The sequence below is a fragment of the Schistocerca gregaria genome, unplaced genomic scaffold (assembly GCF_023897955.1).
Source record: "Schistocerca gregaria isolate iqSchGreg1 unplaced genomic scaffold, iqSchGreg1.2 ptg000359l, whole genome shotgun sequence".
Lineage (NCBI taxonomy): Eukaryota > Metazoa > Arthropoda > Insecta > Orthoptera > Acrididae > Schistocerca > Schistocerca gregaria.
Genome location: NW_026061817.1, coordinates 219,862 through 234,954, shown reverse-complemented (window position 1 = coordinate 234,954; position 15,093 = coordinate 219,862). Strand labels below are relative to the sequence as shown.

The following is a 15,093-nucleotide window of genomic DNA, read 5'->3' as shown; positions in this document are numbered from 1 at the left end:
AAGCCAGGTATCCTAGCCACTAGACCACACAGGACTTGCTCTACAGCGGTGAGATTTACTCCGTCTCTTATTGTATTTTGTGCTGAATCTGGACTCAGTGCTGTTCTCTGCTTGCGATCATATCCGCGCCTACAGACCGGCATGGCGCACAGTTCAAAATTGACTGTCCATTGCTGTGTGCATCGCATTTTGTTTGTAACACGGAGGAGAAATATCAAAGTTGTTACGTCGTCATAATTGGAAGTAAACATTTTGACGCTGAGGCGTGGACTCCGTGTGGATAACGGACAACAGTTAAGTTCGTTCCCTAGCAACAGCAACGCCCTTAATGCAGCCATGATGTACAGAAAATTAAATGCCCCGGTGAGGATCGAACTCACGACCGTAAGATTATGAGACTTACGCGCTGCCTACTGCGCTACCGAGGCACGCCGGAGACGTCCTCGAAGGAAACTCGCTAAGTCTCACATTTTAGAGAAAGACAGTTTGCGCTTTCTGAAGGATCTATTGTCTTGCTACACGTACGAAACTCGGTAAGTCTCACATATTAGAGATAGACAGTTTGCGCTTTCTGAAGAATCTGTTGTCTTGCTACACGTGCTGTCCCGACTCTCTAGATTAAACTGCAGCCGCAGCTATACAGCTATAAGGTCCTGAGGCTGACCCATCTCAAGCGAGCAATCCGCGCGGCAGCATTGTTGCCACAAGAGCAAAATAATGCATCGACCGGGAATCGTGCCGGCATACCTTAAGATTATGAGACTTAGGCGCTGCCTACTGCACTACTGAGTCACAAACCACTCAACTACAGATGCTCGACAAGCTACCCGTGCTTTCCAAGCAGCTGTCGGCAGGGAAACTGGGATTGCCACCCAGCGACGTCGAAAAAGGGGCTAAACTCGCGAAGTCCCCCACTACACTGCCTTAAAACGACCGTTCATCACTATCGTGTGAGTAACCTTGCGTCAGCGGCGACGAGTCTTGCCCAAAGACGTAGCGTGCTTGGAGGCGCTGCCCGAATGCGTGTGGATGCACCCTCCTACCTCGTAATGCGCCTGCAGCTCCTATAGCCGTGGGCCGCTGTGGGCGGGCGGGAAGCCGACACAGCGCGGCGTTGCGAGCAGCGGCAGTGCGGTGGTGTTGTACTGTTGAGCATAGTTGCCTTCCAAGCAGTTGATCCGGGTACGATTCCCGGCCACCGCAAGTGGCGCTAATTTTTCCGTATCATTATGTGGGCTCCTGCTGTTAAATTAAGGTTTTTTTTTTTTTTTTCGTCGTTGCACCATCCTGTAGTATGTCCCGACTTGTCCCGACTTTGCTCGGCTGACGCGAAAGCTGACGCTTGGAAATCGCCCTTATCTAAAGGACAGGCACTATAAACGGCTGTGAGAGGTGAGGTGTGGCGAGGTACCAAAACGCGATATTTTCTGCTTCTTCTTCCAAAACAAGAAAAGAAAAATCCGACGCAGTCGGTAGGACTCGAACCTACGCTCCCAGAGGGAATCTGATTTCTAGTCAGACGCCTTAACCACTCGGCCACGACTGCTTGTCCAACAGGTGCCCCTCGAATCGTGAAAAACCCAACCGGTTGCGTCTGCGCAGAATGCCGACAGGAAACGTAAAACCGTGCACTGATTACGACAGGGCTACTATCGCTACGAGACGAGCCATTATGGAAGCGTTAAAATCTTCGCCCGGACAGGGACTCGAACCATGGACCCTTAGGTTAAAAGCCTAATGCTCTACCGACTGAGCTATCCGGGCTTTCGCTTGTTGTGGTTGGAGCGGTTTCAAGCAACGTGATTAAGTGGCAGGTGTGTGTAGGCTTCTGGCGCTACTGGCGACTGCACCGACTACTCACTGACGCTGGTAGCAGCCCAACAGCGGACCAGTGCCTCTTCTCCCTTTATTCCGGTGCTGACAGTAACTGCATCACGTGCCTGCTTTCCCCGATTGCGTTCGGTTGAAGCCAAGGAAGAAGGGCGACCAACGACAGTTCGAAGACCAAAACATGGAGCGTTGTGTGCGCAAATAGTTCCGTTCCGGTACCGGGAATCGAAGCCGGACCTGTTGAGTGAAAGCCAGGTATCCTAGCCACTAGACCACACAGGACTTGCTCTACAGCGGTGAGATTTACTTCGTCTCTTATTGTATTTTGTGCTGAATCTGGACTCAGTGCTGTTCTCTGCTTGCGATCATATCCGCGCCTACAGACCGGCATGGCGCACAGTTCAAAATTGACTGTCCATTGCTGTGTGCATCGCATTTTGTTTGTAACACGGAGGAGAAATATCAAAGTTGTTACGTCGTCATAATTGGAAGTAAACATTTTGACGCTGAGGCGTGGACTCCGTGTGGATAACGGACAACAGTTAAGTTCGTTCCCTAGCAACAGCAACGCAGTCATGATGTACAGAAAATTAAATGCCCCAGGTGAGGATCGAACTCACGACCTTAAGAGTATGAGACTTACGCGCTGCCTACTGCGCTACCGAGGCACGCCGGAGACGTCCTCGAAGGAAACTCGCTAAGTCTCACATTTTAGAGAAAGACAGTTTGCGCTTTCTGAAGGATCTATTGTCTTGCTACACGTACGAAACTCGGTAAGTCTCACATATTAGAGATAGACAGTTTGCGCTTTCTGAAGAATCTGTTGTCTTGCTACACGTGCTGTCCCGACTCTCTAGATTAAACTGCAGCCGCAGCTATACAGCTATAAGGTCCTGAGGCTGACCCATCTCAAGCGAGCAATCCGCGCGGCAGCATTGTTGCCACAAGAGCAAAATAATGCATCGACCGGGAATCGTGCCGGCATACCTTAAGATTATGAAACTTAGGCGCTGCCTACTGCACTACTGAGTCACAAACCACTCAACTACAGATGCTCGACAAGCTACCCGTGCTTTCCAAGCAGCTGTCGGCAGGGAAACTGGGATTGCCACCCAGCGACGTCGAAAAAGGGGCTAAACTCGCGAAGTCCCCCACTACACTGCCTTAAAACGACCGTTCATCACTATCGTGTGAGTAACCTTGCGTCAGCGGCGACGAGTCTTGCCCAAAGACGTAGCGTGCTTGGAGGCGCTGCCCGAATGCGTGTGGATGCACCCTCCTACCTCGTAATGCGCCTGCAGCTCCTATAGCCGTGGGCCGCTGTGGGCGGGCGGGAAGCCGACACAGCGCGGCGTTGCGAGCAGCGGCAGTGCGGTGGTGTTGTACTGTTGAGCATAGTTGCCTTCCAAGCAGTTGATCCGGGTACGATTCCCGGCCACCGCAAGTGGCGCTAATTTTTCCGTATCATTATGTGGGCTCCTGCTGTTAAATTAAGGTTTTTTTTTTTTTTTTCGTCGTTGCACCATCCTGTAGTATGTCCCGACTTGTCCCGACTTTGCTCGGCTGACGCGAAAGCTGACGCATGGAAATCGCCCTTATCTAAAGGACAGGCACTATAAACGGCTGTGAGAGGTGAGGTGTGGCGAGGTACCAAAATGCGATATTTTCTGCTTCTTCTTCCAAAACAAGAAAAGAAAAATCCGACGCAGTCGGTAGGACTCGAACCTACGCTCCCAGAGGGAATCTGATTTCTAGTCAGACGCCTTAACCACTCGGCCACGACTGCTTGTCCAACAGGTGTCCCTCGAATCGTGAAAAACCCAACCGGTTGCGTCTGCGCAGAATGCCGACAGGAAACGTAAAACCGTGCACTGATTACGACAGGGCTACTATCGCTACGAGACGAGCCATTATGGAAGCGTTAAAATCTTCGCCCGGACAGGGACTCGAACCCTGGACCCTTAGGTTAAAAGCCTAATGCTCTACCGACTGATCTATCCGGGCTTTCGCTTGTTGTGGTTGGAGCGGTTTCAAGCAACGTGATTAAGTGGCAGGTGTGTGTAGGCTTCTGGCGCTACTGGCGACTGCACCGACTACTCACTGACGCTGGTAGCAGCCCAACAGCGGACCAGTGCCTCTTCTCCCTTTATTCCGGTGCTGACAGTAACTGCATCACGTGCCTGCTTTCCCCGATTGCGTTCGGTTGAAGCCAAGGAAGAAGGGCGACCAACGACAGTTCGAAGACCAAAACATGGAGCGTTGTGTGCGCAAATAGTTCCGTTCCGGTACCGGGAATCGAAGCCGGACCTGTTGAGTGAAAGCCAGGTATCCTAGCCACTAGACCACACAGGACTTGCTCTACAGCGGTGAGATTTACTCCGTCTCTTATTGTATTTTGTGCTGAATCTGGACTCAGTGCTGTTCTCTGCTTGCGATCATATCCGCGCCTACAGACCGGCATGGCGCACAGTTCAAAATTGACTGTCCATTGCTGTGTGCATCGCATTTTGTTTGTAACACGGAGGAGAAATATCAAAGTTGTTACGTCGTCATAATTGGAAGTAAACATTTTGACGCTGAGGCGTGGACTCCGTGTGGATAACGGACAACAGTTAAGTTCGTTCCCTAGCAACAGCAACGCAGTCATGATGTACAGAAAATTAATTGCCCCAGGTGAGGATCGAACTCACGACCTTAAGATTATGAGACTTACGCGCTGCCTACTGCGCTACCGAGGCACGCCGGAGACGTCCTCGAAGGAAACTCGCTAAGTCTCACATTTTAGAGAAAGACAGTTTGCGCTTTCTGAAGGATCTATTGTCTTGCTACACGTACGAAACTCGGTAAGTCTCACATATTAGAGATAGACAGTTTGCGCTTTCTGAAGAATCTGTTGTCTTGCTACACGTGCTGTCCCGACTCTCTAGATTAAACTGCAGCCGCAGCTATACAGCTATAAGGTCCTGAGGCTGACCCATCTCAAGCGAGCAATCCGCGCGGCAGCATTGTTGCCACAAGAGCAAAATAATGCATCGACCGGGAATCGTGCCGGCATACCTTAAGATTATGAGACTTAGGCGCTGCCTACTGCACTACTGAGTCACAAACCACTCAACTACAGATGCTCGACAAGCTACCCGTGCTTTCCAAGCAGCTGTCGGCAGGGAAACTGGGATTGCCACCCAGCGACGTCGAAAAAGGGGCTAAACTCGCGAAGTCCCCCACTACACTGCCTTAAAACGACCGTTCATCACTATCGTGTGAGTAACCTTGCGTCAGCGGCGACGAGTCTTGCCCAAAGACGTAGCGTGCTTGGAGGCGCTGCCCGAATGCGTGTGGATGCACCCTCCTACCTCGTAATGCGCCTGCAGCTCCTATAGCCGTGGGCCGCTGTGGGCGGGCGGGAAGCCGACACAGCGCGGCGTTGCGAGCAGCGGCAGTGCGGTGGTGTTGTACTGTTGAGCATAGTTGCCTTCCAAGCAGTTGATCCGGGTACGATTCCCGGCCACCGCAAGTGGCGCTAATTTTTCCGTATCATTATGTGGGCTCCTGCTGTTAAATTAAGGTTTTTTTTTTTTTCGTCGTTGCACCATCCTGTAGTATGTCCCGACTTGTCCCGACTTTGCTCGGCTGACGCGAAAGCTGACGCTTGGAAATCGCCCTTATCTAAAGGACAGGAACTATAAACGGCTGTGAGAAGTGAGGTGTGGCGAGGTACCAAAACGCGATATTTTCTGCTTCTTCTTCCAAAACAAGAAAAGAAAAATCCGACGCAGTCGGTAGGACTCGAACCTACGCTCCCAGAGGGAATCTGATTTCTAGTCAGACGCCTTAACCACTCGGCCACGACTGCTTGTCCAACAGGTCTCCCTCGAATCGTGAAAAACCCAACCGGTTGCGTCTGCGCAGAATGCCGACAGGAAACGTAAAACCGTGCACTGATTACGACAGGGCTACTATCGCTACGAGACGAGCCATTATGGAAGCGTTAAAATCTTCGCCCGGACAGGGACTCGAACCCTGGACCCTTAGGTTAAAAGCCTAATGCTCTACCGACTGATCTATCCGGGCTTTCGCTTGTTGTGGTTGGAGCGGTTTCAAGCAACGTGATTAAGTGGCAGGTGTGTGTAGGCTTCTGGCGCTACTGGCGACTGCACCGACTACTCACTGACGCTGGTAGCAGCCCAACAGCGGACCAGTGCCTCTTCTCCCTTTATTCCGGTGCTGACAGTAACTGCATCACGTGCCTGCTTTCCCCGATTGCGTTCGGTTGAAGCCAAGGAAGAAGGGCGACCAACGACAGTTCGAAGACCAAAACATGGAGCGTTGTGTGCGCAAATAGTTCCGTTCCGGTACCGGGAATCGAAGCCGGACCTGTTGAGTGAAAGCCAGGTATCCTAGCCACTAGACCACACAGGACTTGCTCTACAGCGGTGAGATTTACTCCGTCTCTTATTGTATTTTGTGCTGAATCTGGACTCAGTGCTGTTCTCTGCTTGCGATCATATCCGCGCCTACAGACCGGCATGGCGCACAGTTCAAAATTGACTGTCCATTGCTGTGTGCATCGCATTTTGTTTGTAACACGGAGGAGAAATATCAAAGTTGTTACGTCGTCATAATTGGAAGTAAACATTTTGACGCTGAGGCGTGGACTCCGTGTGGATAACGGACAACAGTTAAGTTCGTTCCCTAGCAACAGCAACGCAGTCATGATGTACAGAAAATTAATTGCCCCAGGTGAGGATCGAACTCACGACCTTAAGATTATGAGACTTACGCGCTGCCTACTGCGCTACCGAGGCACGCCGGAGACGTCCTCGAAGGAAACTCGCTAAGTCTCACATTTTAGAGAAAGACAGTTTGCGCTTTCTGAAGGATCTATTGTCTTGCTACACGTACGAAACTCGGTAAGTCTCACATATTAGAGATAGACAGTTTGCGCTTTCTGAAGAATCTGTTGTCTTGCTACACGTGCTGTCCCGACTCTGTAGATTAAACTGCAGCCGCAGCTATACAGCTATAAGGTCCTGAGGCTGACCCATCTCAAGCGAGCAATCCGCGCGGCAGCATTGTTGCCACAAGAGCAAAATAATGCATCGACCGGGAATCGTGCCGGCATACCTTAAGATTATGAGACTTAGGCGCTGCCTACTGCACTACTGAGTCACAAACCACTCAACTACAGATGCTCGACAAGCTACCCGTGCTTTCCAAGCAGCTGTCGGCAGGGAAACTGGGATTGCCACCCAGCGACGTCGAAAAAGGGGCTAAACTCGCGAAGTCCCCCACTACACTGCCTTAAAACGACCGTTCATCACTATCGTGTGAGTAACCTTGCGTCAGCGGCGACGAGTCTTGCCCAAAGACGTAGCGTGCTTGGAGGCGCTGCCCGAATGCGTGTGGATGCACCCTCCTACCTCGTAATGCGCCTGCAGCTCCTGTAGCCGTGGGCCGCTGTGGGCGGGCGGGAAGCCGACACAGCGCGGCGTTGCGAGCAGCGGCAGTGCGGTGGTGGTGTACTGTTGAGCATAGTTGCCTTCCAAGCAGTTGATCCGGGTACGATTCCCGGCCACCGCAAGTGGCGCTAATTTTTCCGTATCATTATGTGGGCTCCTGCTGTTAAATTAAGGTTTTTTTTTTTTTCGTCGTTGCACCATCCTGTAGTATGTCCCGACTTGTCCCGACTTTGCTCGGCTGACGCGAAAGCTGACGCTTGGAAATCGCCCTTATCTAAAGGACAGGCACTATAAACGGCTGTGAGAAGTGAGGTGTGGCGAGGTACCAAAACGCGATATTTTCTGCTTCTTCTTCCAAAACAAGAAAAGAAAAATCCGACGCAGTCGGTAGGACTCGAACCTACGCTCCCAGAGGGAATCTGATTTCTAGTCAGACGCCCTAACCACTCGGCCACGACTGCTTGTCCAACAGGTGCCCCTCGAATCGTGAAAAACCCAACCGGTTGCGTCTGCGCAGAATGCCGACAGGAAACGTAAAACCGTGCACTGATTACGACAGGGCTACTATCGCTACGAGACGAGCCATTATGGAAGCGTTAAAATCTTCGCCCGGACAGGGACTCGAACCCTGGACCCTTAGGTTAAAAGCATAATGCTCTACCGACTGAGCTATCCGGGCTTTCGCTTGTTGTGGTTGGAGCGGTTTCAAGCAACGTGATTAAGTGGAAGGTGTGTGTAGGCTTCTGGCGCTACTGGCGACTGCACCGACTACTCACTGACGCTGGTAGCAGCCCAACAGCGGACCAGTGCCTCTTCTCCCTTTATTCCGGTGCTGACAGTAACTGCATCACGTGCCTGCTTTCCCCGATTGCGTTCGGTTGAAGCCAAGGAAGAAGGGCGACCAACGACAGTTCGAAGACCAAAACATGGAGCGTTGTGTGCGCAAATAGTTCCGTTCCGGTACCGGGAATCGAAGCCGGACCTGTTGAGTGAAAGCCAGGTATCCTAGCCACTAGACCACACAGGACTTGCTCTACAGCGGTGAGATTTACTCCGTCTCTTATTGTATTTTGTGCTGAATCTGGACTCAGTGCTGTTCTCTGCTTGCGATCATATCCGCGCCTACAGACCGGCATGGCGCACAGTTCAAAATTGACTGTCCATTGCTGTGTGCATCGCATTTTGTTTGTAACACGAAGGGGGAATATCAAAGTTGTTACGTCGTCATAATTGGAAGTAAACATTTTGACGCTGAGGCGTGGACTCCGTGTGGATAACGGACAACAGTTAAGTTCGTTCCCTAGCAACAGCAACGCAGTCATGATGTACAGAAAATTAAATGCCCCAGGTGAGGATCGAACTCACGACCTTAAGATTATGAGACTTACGCGCTGCCTACTGCGCTACCGAGGCACGCCGGAGACGTCCTCGAAGGAAACTCGCTAAGTCTCACATTTTAGAGAAAGACAGTTTGCGCTTTCTGAAGGATCTATTGTCTTGCTACACGTACGAAACTCGGTAAGTCTCACATATTAGAGATAGACAGTTTGCGCTTTCTGAAGAATCTGTTGTCTTGCTACACGTGCTGTCCCGACTCTCTAGATTAAACTGCAGCCGCAGCTATACAGCTATAAGGTCCTGAGGCTGACCCATCTCAAGCGAGCAATCCGCGCGGCAGCATTGTTGCCACAAGAGCAAAATAATGCATCGACCGGGAATCGTGCCGGCATACCTTAAGATTATGAGACTTAGGCGCTGCCTACTGCACTACTGAGTCACAAACCACTCAACTACAGATGCTCGACAAGCTACCCGTGCTTTCCAAGCAGCTGTCTGCAGGGAAACTGGGATTGCCACCCAGCGACGTCGAAAAAGGGGCTAAACTCGCGAAGTCCCCCACTACACTGCCTTAAAACGACCGTTCATCACTATCGTGTGAGTAACCTTGCGTCAGCGGCGACGAGTCTTGCCCAAAGACGTAGCGTGCTTGGAGGCGCTGCCCGAATGCGTGTGGATGCACCCTCCTACCTCGTAATGCGCCTGCAGCTCCTATAGCCGTGGGCCGCTGTGGGCGGGCGGGAAGCCGACACAGCGCGGCGTTGCGAGCAGCGGCAGTGCGGTGGTGGTGTACTGTTGAGCATAGTTGCCTTCCAAGCAGTTGATCCGGGTACGATTCCCGGCCACCGCAAGTGGCGCTAATTTTTCCGTATCATTATGTGGGCTCCTGCTGTTAAATTAAGGTTTTTTTTTTTTTCGTCGTTGCACCATCCTGTAGTATGTCCCGACTTGTCCCGACTTTGCTCGGCTGACGCGAAAGCTGACGCTTGGAAATCGCCCTTATCTAAAGGACAGGCACTATAAACGGCTGTGAGAGGTGAGGTGTGGCGAGGTACCAAAACGCGATATTTTCTGCTTCTTCTTCCAAAACAAGAAAAGAAAAATCCGACGCAGTCGGTAGGACTCGAACCTACGCTCCCAGAGGGAATCTGATTTCTAGTCAGACGCCTTAACCACTCGGCCACGACTGCTTGTCCAACAGGTGCCCCTCGAATCGTGAAAAACCCAACCGGTTGCGTCTGCGCAGAATGCCGACAGGAAACGTAAAACCGTGCACTGATTACGACAGGGCTACTATCGCTACGAGACGAGCCATTATGGAAGCGTTAAAATCTTCGCCCGGACAGGGACTCGAACCCTGGACCCTTAGGTTAAAAGCCTAATGCTCTACCGACTGAGCTATCCGGGCTTTCGCTTGTTGTGGTTGGAGCGGTTTCAAGCAACGTGATTAAGTGGAAGGTGTGTGTAGGCTTCTGGCGCTACTGGCGACTGCACCGACTACTCACTGACGCTGGTAGCAGCCCAACAGCGGACCAGTGCCTCTTCTCCCTTTATTCCGGTGCTGACAGTAACTGCATCACGTGCCTGCTTTCCCCGATTGCGTTCGGTTGAAGCCAAGGAAGAAGGGCGACCAACGACAGTTCGAAGACCAAAACATGGAGCGTTGTGTGCGCAAATAGTTCCGTTCCGGTACCGGGAATCGAAGCCGGACCTGTTGAGTGAAAGCCAGGTATCCTAGCCACTAGACCACACAGGACTTGCTCTACAGCGGTGAGATTTACTCCGTCTCTTATTGTATTTTGTGCTGAATCTGGACTCAGTGCTGTTCTCTGCTTGCGATCATATCCGCGCCTACAGACCGGCATGGCGCACAGTTCAAAATTGACTGTCCATTGCTGTGTGCATCGCATTTTGTTTGTAACACGGAGGAGAAATATCAAAGTTGTTACGTCGTCATAATTGGAAGTAAACATTTTGACGCTGAGGCGTGGACTCCGTGTGGATAACGGACAACAGTTAAGTTCGTTCCCTAGCAACAGCAACGCAGTCATGATGTACAGAAAATTAAATGCCCCAGGTGAGGATCGAACTCACGACCTTAAGATTATGAGACTTACGCGCTGCCTACTGCGCTACCGAGGCACGCCGGAGACGTCCTCGAAGGAAACTCGCTAAGTCTCACATTTTAGAGAAAGACAGTTTGCGCTTTCTGAAGGATCTATTGTCTTGCTACACGTACGAAACTCGGTAAGTCTCACATATTAGAGATAGACAGTTTGCGCTTTCTGAAGAATCTGTTGTCTTGCTACACGTGCTGTCCCGACTCTCTAGATTAAACTGCAGCCGCAGCTATACAGCTATAAGGTCCTGAGGCTGACCCATCTCAAGCGAGCAATCCGCGCGGCAGCATTGTTGCCACAAGAGCAAAATAATGCATCGACCGGGAATCGTGCCGGCATACCTTAAGATTATGAGACTTAGGCGCTGCCTACTGCACTACTGAGTCACAAACCACTCAACTACAGATGCTCGACAAGCTACCCGTGCTTTCCAAGCAGCTGTCGGCAGGGAAACTGGGATTGCCACCCAGCGACGTCGAAAAAGGGGCTAAACTCGCGAAGTCCCCCACTACACTGCCTTAAAACGACCGTTCATCACTATCGTGTGAGTAACCTTGCGTCAGCGGCGACGAGTCTTGCCCAAAGACGTAGCGTGCTTGGAGGCGCTGCCCGAATGCGTGTGGATGCACCCTCCTACCTCGTAATGCGCCTGCAGCTCCTATAGCCGTGGGCCGCTGTGGGCGGGCGGGAAGCCGACACAGCGCGGCGTTGCGAGCAGCGGCAGTGCGGTGGTGTTGTACTGTTGAGCATAGTTGCCTTCCAAGCAGTTGATCCGGGTACGATTCCCGGCCACCGCAAGTGGCGCTAATTTTTCCGTATCATTATGTGGGCTCCTGCTGTTAAATTAAGGTTTTTTTTTTTTTTTTTCGTCGTTGCACCATCCTGTAGTATGTCCCGACTTGTCCCGACTTTGCTCGGCTGACGCGAAAGCTGACGCTTGGAAATCGCCCTTATCTAAAGGACAGGCACTATAAACAGCTGTGAGAGGTGAGGTGTGGCGAGGTACCAAAACGCGATATTTTCTGCTTCTTCTTCCAAAACAAGAAAAGAAAAATCCGACGCAGTCGGTAGGACTCGAACCTACGATCCCAGAGGGAATCTGATTTCTAGTCAGACGCCTTAACCACTCGGCCACGACTGCTTGTCCAACAGGTGCCCCTCGAATCGTGAAAAACCCAACCGGTTGCGTCTGCGCAGAATGCCGACAGGAAACGTAAAACCGTGCACTGATTACGACAGGGCTACTATCGCTACGAGACGAGCCATTATGGAAGCGTTAAAATCTTCGCCCGGACAGGGACTCGAACCCTGGACCCTTAGGTTAAAAGCATAATGCTCTACCGACTGAGCTATCCGGGCTTTCGCTTGTTGTGGTTGGAGCGGTTTCAAGCAACGTGATTAAGTGGAAGGTGTGTGTAGGCTTCTGGCGCTACTGGCGACTGCACCGACTACTCACTGACGCTGGTAGCAGCCCAACAGCGGACCAGTGCCTCTTCTCCCTTTATTCCGGTGCTGACAGTAACTGCATCACGTGCCTGCTTTCCCCGATTGCGTTCGGTTGAAGCCAAGGAAGAAGGGCGACCAACGACAGTTCGAAGACCAAAACATGGAGCGTTGTGTGCGCAAATAGTTCCGTTCCGGTACCGGGAATCGAAGCCGGACCTGTTGAGTGAAAGCCAGGTATCCCAGCCACTAGACCACACAGGACTTGCTCTACAGCGGTGAGATTTACTCCGTCTCTTATTGTATTTTGTGCTGAATCTGGACTCAGTGCTGTTCTCTGCTTGCGATCATATCCGCGCCTACAGACCGGCATGGCGCACAGTTCAAAATTGACTGTCCATTGCTGTGTGCACCGCATTTTGTTTGTAACACGGAGGAGAAATATCAAAGTTGTTACGTCGTCATAATTGGAAGTAAACATTTTGACGCTGAGGCGTGGACTCCGTGTGGATAACGGACAACAGTTAAGTTCGTTCCCTAGCAACAGCAACGCAGTCATGATGTACAGAAAATTAAATGCCCCAGGTGAGGATCGAACTCACGACCTTAAGATTATGAGACTTACGCGCTGCCTACTGCGCTACCGAGGCACGCCGGAGACGTCCTCGAAGGAAACTCGCTAAGTCTCACATTTTAGAGAAAGACAGTTTGCGCTTTCTGAAGGATCTATTGTCTTGCTACACGTACGAAACTCGGTAAGTCTCACATATTAGAGATAGACAGTTTGCGCTTTCTGAAGAATCTGTTGTCTTGCTACACGTGCTGTCCCGACTCTGTAGATTAAACTGCAGCCGCAGCTATACAGCTATAAGGTCCTGAGGCTGACCCATCTCAAGCGAGCAATCCGCGCGGCAGCATTGTTGCCACAAGAGCAAAATAATGCATCGACCGGGAATCGTGCCGGCATACCTTAAGATTATGAGACTTAGGCGCTGCCTACTGCACTACTGAGTCACAAACCACTCAACTACAGATGCTCGACAAGCTACCCGTGCTTTCCAAGCAGCTGTCGGCAGGGAAACTGGGATTGCCACCCAGCGACGTCGAAAAAGGGGCTAAACTCGCGAAGTCCCCCACTACACTGCCTTAAAACGACCGTTCATCACTATCGTGTGAGTAACCTTGCGTCAGCGGCGACGAGTCTTGCCCAAAGACGTAGCGTGCTTGGAGGCGCTGCCCGAATGCGTGTGGATGCACCCTCCTACCTCGTAATGCGCCTGCAGCTCCTATAGCCGTGGGCCGCTGTGGGCGGGCGGGAAGCCGACACAGCGCGGCGTTGCGAGCAGCGGCAGTGCGGTGGTGTTGTACTGTTGAGCATAGTTGCCTTCCAAGCAGTTGATCCGGGTACGATTCCCGGCCACCGCAAGTGGCGCTAATTTTTCCGTATCATTATGTGGGCTCCTGCTGTTAAATTAAGGTTTTTTTTTTTTTTCGTCGTTGCACCATCCTGTAGTATGTCCCGACTTGTCCCGACTTTGCTCGGCTGACGCGAAAGCTGACGCTTGGAAATCGCCCTTATCTAAAGGACAGGCACTATAAACGGCTGTGAGAAGTGAGGTGTGGCGAGGTACCAAAACGCGATATTTTCTGCTTCTTCTTCCAAAACAAGAAAAGAAAAATCCGACGCAGTCGGTAGGACTCGAACCTACGCTCCCAGAGGGAATCTGATTTCTAGTCAGACGCCCTAACCACTCGGCCACGACTGCTTGTCCAACAGGTGCCCCTCGAATCGTGAAAAACCCAACCGGTTGCGTCTGCGCAGAATGCCGACAGGAAACGTAAAACCGTGCACTGATTACGACAGGGCTACTATCGCTACGAGACGAGCCATTATGGAAGCGTTAAAATCTTCGCCCGGACAGGGACTCGAACCCTGGACCCTTAGGTTAAAAGCCTAATGCTCTACCGACTGAGCTATCCGGGCTTTCGCTTGTTGTGGTTGGAGCGGTTTCAAGCAACGTGATTAAGTGGAAGGTGTGTGTAGGCTTCTGGCGCTACTGGCGACTGCACCGACTACTCACTGACGCTGGTAGCAGCCCAACAGCGGACCAGTGCCTCTTCTCCCTTTATTCCGGTGCTGACAGTAACTGCATCACGTGCCTGCTTTCCCCGATTGCGTTCGGTTGAAGCCAAGGAAGAAGGGCGACCAACGACAGTTCGAAGACCAAAACATGGAGCGTTGTGTGCGCAAATAGTTCCGTTCCGGTACCGGGAATCGAAGCCGGACCTGTTGAGTGAAAGCCAGGTATCCTAGCCACTAGACCACACAGGACTTGCTCTACAGCGGTGAGATTTACTCCGTCTCTTATTGTATTTTGTGCTGAATCTGGACTCAGTGCTGTTCTCTGCTTGCGATCATATCCGCGCCTACAGACCGGCATGGCGCACAGTTCAAAATTGACTGTCCATTGCTGTGTGCATCGCATTTTGTTTGTAACACGGAGGAGAAATATCAAAGTTGTTACGTCGTCATAATTGGAAGTAAACATTTTGACGCTGAGGCGTGGACTCCGTGTGGATAACGGACAACAGTTAAGTTCGTTCCCTAGCAACAGCAACGCCCTTAATGCAGCCATGATGTACAGAAAATTAAATGCCCCAGGTGAGGATCGAACTCACGACCTTAAGATTATGAGACTTACGCGCTGCCTACTGCGCTACCGAGGCACGCCGGAGACGTCCTCGAAGGAAACTCGCTAAGTCTCACATTTTAGAGAAAGACAGTTTGCGCTTTCTGAAGGATCTATTGTCTTGCTACACGTACGAAACTCGGTAAGTCTCACATATTAGAGATAGACAGTTTGCGCTTTCTGAAGAATCTGTTGTCTTGCTACACGTGCTGT

The 15,093-nt window shown here is 51.5% G+C and overlaps 22 non-coding genes across 22 annotated transcripts; all 22 read right to left on the bottom strand.

Moving 5' to 3' along the window:
* Positions 1-355: 355 nt before the first annotated feature.
* Trnam-cau (transfer RNA methionine (anticodon CAU)) lies at positions 356-429 on the bottom strand. Its single transcript has one exon. It is a non-coding gene; the product is annotated as a tRNA-Met (tRNA).
* A 1,035-nt stretch (positions 430-1,464) lies between these two features.
* Positions 1,465-1,546, bottom strand: Trnas-aga (transfer RNA serine (anticodon AGA)). Its single transcript has one exon. It is a non-coding gene; the product is annotated as a tRNA-Ser (tRNA).
* A 145-nt stretch (positions 1,547-1,691) lies between these two features.
* Trnak-uuu (transfer RNA lysine (anticodon UUU)) lies at positions 1,692-1,764 on the bottom strand. Its single transcript has one exon. It is a non-coding gene; the product is annotated as a tRNA-Lys (tRNA).
* Positions 1,765-2,425: 661 nt separating this feature from the next.
* On the bottom strand, positions 2,426-2,498 carry Trnam-cau (transfer RNA methionine (anticodon CAU)). The gene has a single exon. It is a non-coding gene; the product is annotated as a tRNA-Met (tRNA).
* A 1,036-nt stretch (positions 2,499-3,534) lies between these two features.
* On the bottom strand, positions 3,535-3,616 carry Trnas-aga (transfer RNA serine (anticodon AGA)). The gene has a single exon. It is a non-coding gene; the product is annotated as a tRNA-Ser (tRNA).
* Positions 3,617-3,761: 145 nt separating this feature from the next.
* Trnak-uuu (transfer RNA lysine (anticodon UUU)) lies at positions 3,762-3,834 on the bottom strand. Its single transcript has one exon. It is a non-coding gene; the product is annotated as a tRNA-Lys (tRNA).
* Positions 3,835-4,495: 661 nt separating this feature from the next.
* On the bottom strand, positions 4,496-4,568 carry Trnam-cau (transfer RNA methionine (anticodon CAU)). The gene has a single exon. It is a non-coding gene; the product is annotated as a tRNA-Met (tRNA).
* Positions 4,569-5,601: 1,033 nt separating this feature from the next.
* Trnas-aga (transfer RNA serine (anticodon AGA)) lies at positions 5,602-5,683 on the bottom strand. Its single transcript has one exon. It is a non-coding gene; the product is annotated as a tRNA-Ser (tRNA).
* A 145-nt stretch (positions 5,684-5,828) lies between these two features.
* Positions 5,829-5,901, bottom strand: Trnak-uuu (transfer RNA lysine (anticodon UUU)). The gene has a single exon. It is a non-coding gene; the product is annotated as a tRNA-Lys (tRNA).
* A 661-nt stretch (positions 5,902-6,562) lies between these two features.
* Positions 6,563-6,635, bottom strand: Trnam-cau (transfer RNA methionine (anticodon CAU)). Its single transcript has one exon. It is a non-coding gene; the product is annotated as a tRNA-Met (tRNA).
* Positions 6,636-7,668: 1,033 nt separating this feature from the next.
* Trnas-aga (transfer RNA serine (anticodon AGA)) lies at positions 7,669-7,750 on the bottom strand. Its single transcript has one exon. It is a non-coding gene; the product is annotated as a tRNA-Ser (tRNA).
* A 145-nt stretch (positions 7,751-7,895) lies between these two features.
* Positions 7,896-7,968, bottom strand: Trnak-uuu (transfer RNA lysine (anticodon UUU)). The gene has a single exon. It is a non-coding gene; the product is annotated as a tRNA-Lys (tRNA).
* Positions 7,969-8,629: 661 nt separating this feature from the next.
* Positions 8,630-8,702, bottom strand: Trnam-cau (transfer RNA methionine (anticodon CAU)). The gene has a single exon. It is a non-coding gene; the product is annotated as a tRNA-Met (tRNA).
* A 1,033-nt stretch (positions 8,703-9,735) lies between these two features.
* Trnas-aga (transfer RNA serine (anticodon AGA)) lies at positions 9,736-9,817 on the bottom strand. Its single transcript has one exon. It is a non-coding gene; the product is annotated as a tRNA-Ser (tRNA).
* Positions 9,818-9,962: 145 nt separating this feature from the next.
* On the bottom strand, positions 9,963-10,035 carry Trnak-uuu (transfer RNA lysine (anticodon UUU)). Its single transcript has one exon. It is a non-coding gene; the product is annotated as a tRNA-Lys (tRNA).
* Positions 10,036-10,696: 661 nt separating this feature from the next.
* Positions 10,697-10,769, bottom strand: Trnam-cau (transfer RNA methionine (anticodon CAU)). The gene has a single exon. It is a non-coding gene; the product is annotated as a tRNA-Met (tRNA).
* A 1,037-nt stretch (positions 10,770-11,806) lies between these two features.
* Trnas-aga (transfer RNA serine (anticodon AGA)) lies at positions 11,807-11,888 on the bottom strand. The gene has a single exon. It is a non-coding gene; the product is annotated as a tRNA-Ser (tRNA).
* Positions 11,889-12,033: 145 nt separating this feature from the next.
* Trnak-uuu (transfer RNA lysine (anticodon UUU)) lies at positions 12,034-12,106 on the bottom strand. The gene has a single exon. It is a non-coding gene; the product is annotated as a tRNA-Lys (tRNA).
* Positions 12,107-12,767: 661 nt separating this feature from the next.
* Positions 12,768-12,840, bottom strand: Trnam-cau (transfer RNA methionine (anticodon CAU)). The gene has a single exon. It is a non-coding gene; the product is annotated as a tRNA-Met (tRNA).
* A 1,034-nt stretch (positions 12,841-13,874) lies between these two features.
* Positions 13,875-13,956, bottom strand: Trnas-aga (transfer RNA serine (anticodon AGA)). Its single transcript has one exon. It is a non-coding gene; the product is annotated as a tRNA-Ser (tRNA).
* A 145-nt stretch (positions 13,957-14,101) lies between these two features.
* On the bottom strand, positions 14,102-14,174 carry Trnak-uuu (transfer RNA lysine (anticodon UUU)). Its single transcript has one exon. It is a non-coding gene; the product is annotated as a tRNA-Lys (tRNA).
* A 670-nt stretch (positions 14,175-14,844) lies between these two features.
* On the bottom strand, positions 14,845-14,917 carry Trnam-cau (transfer RNA methionine (anticodon CAU)). Its single transcript has one exon. It is a non-coding gene; the product is annotated as a tRNA-Met (tRNA).
* Positions 14,918-15,093: the final 176 nt, after the last annotated feature.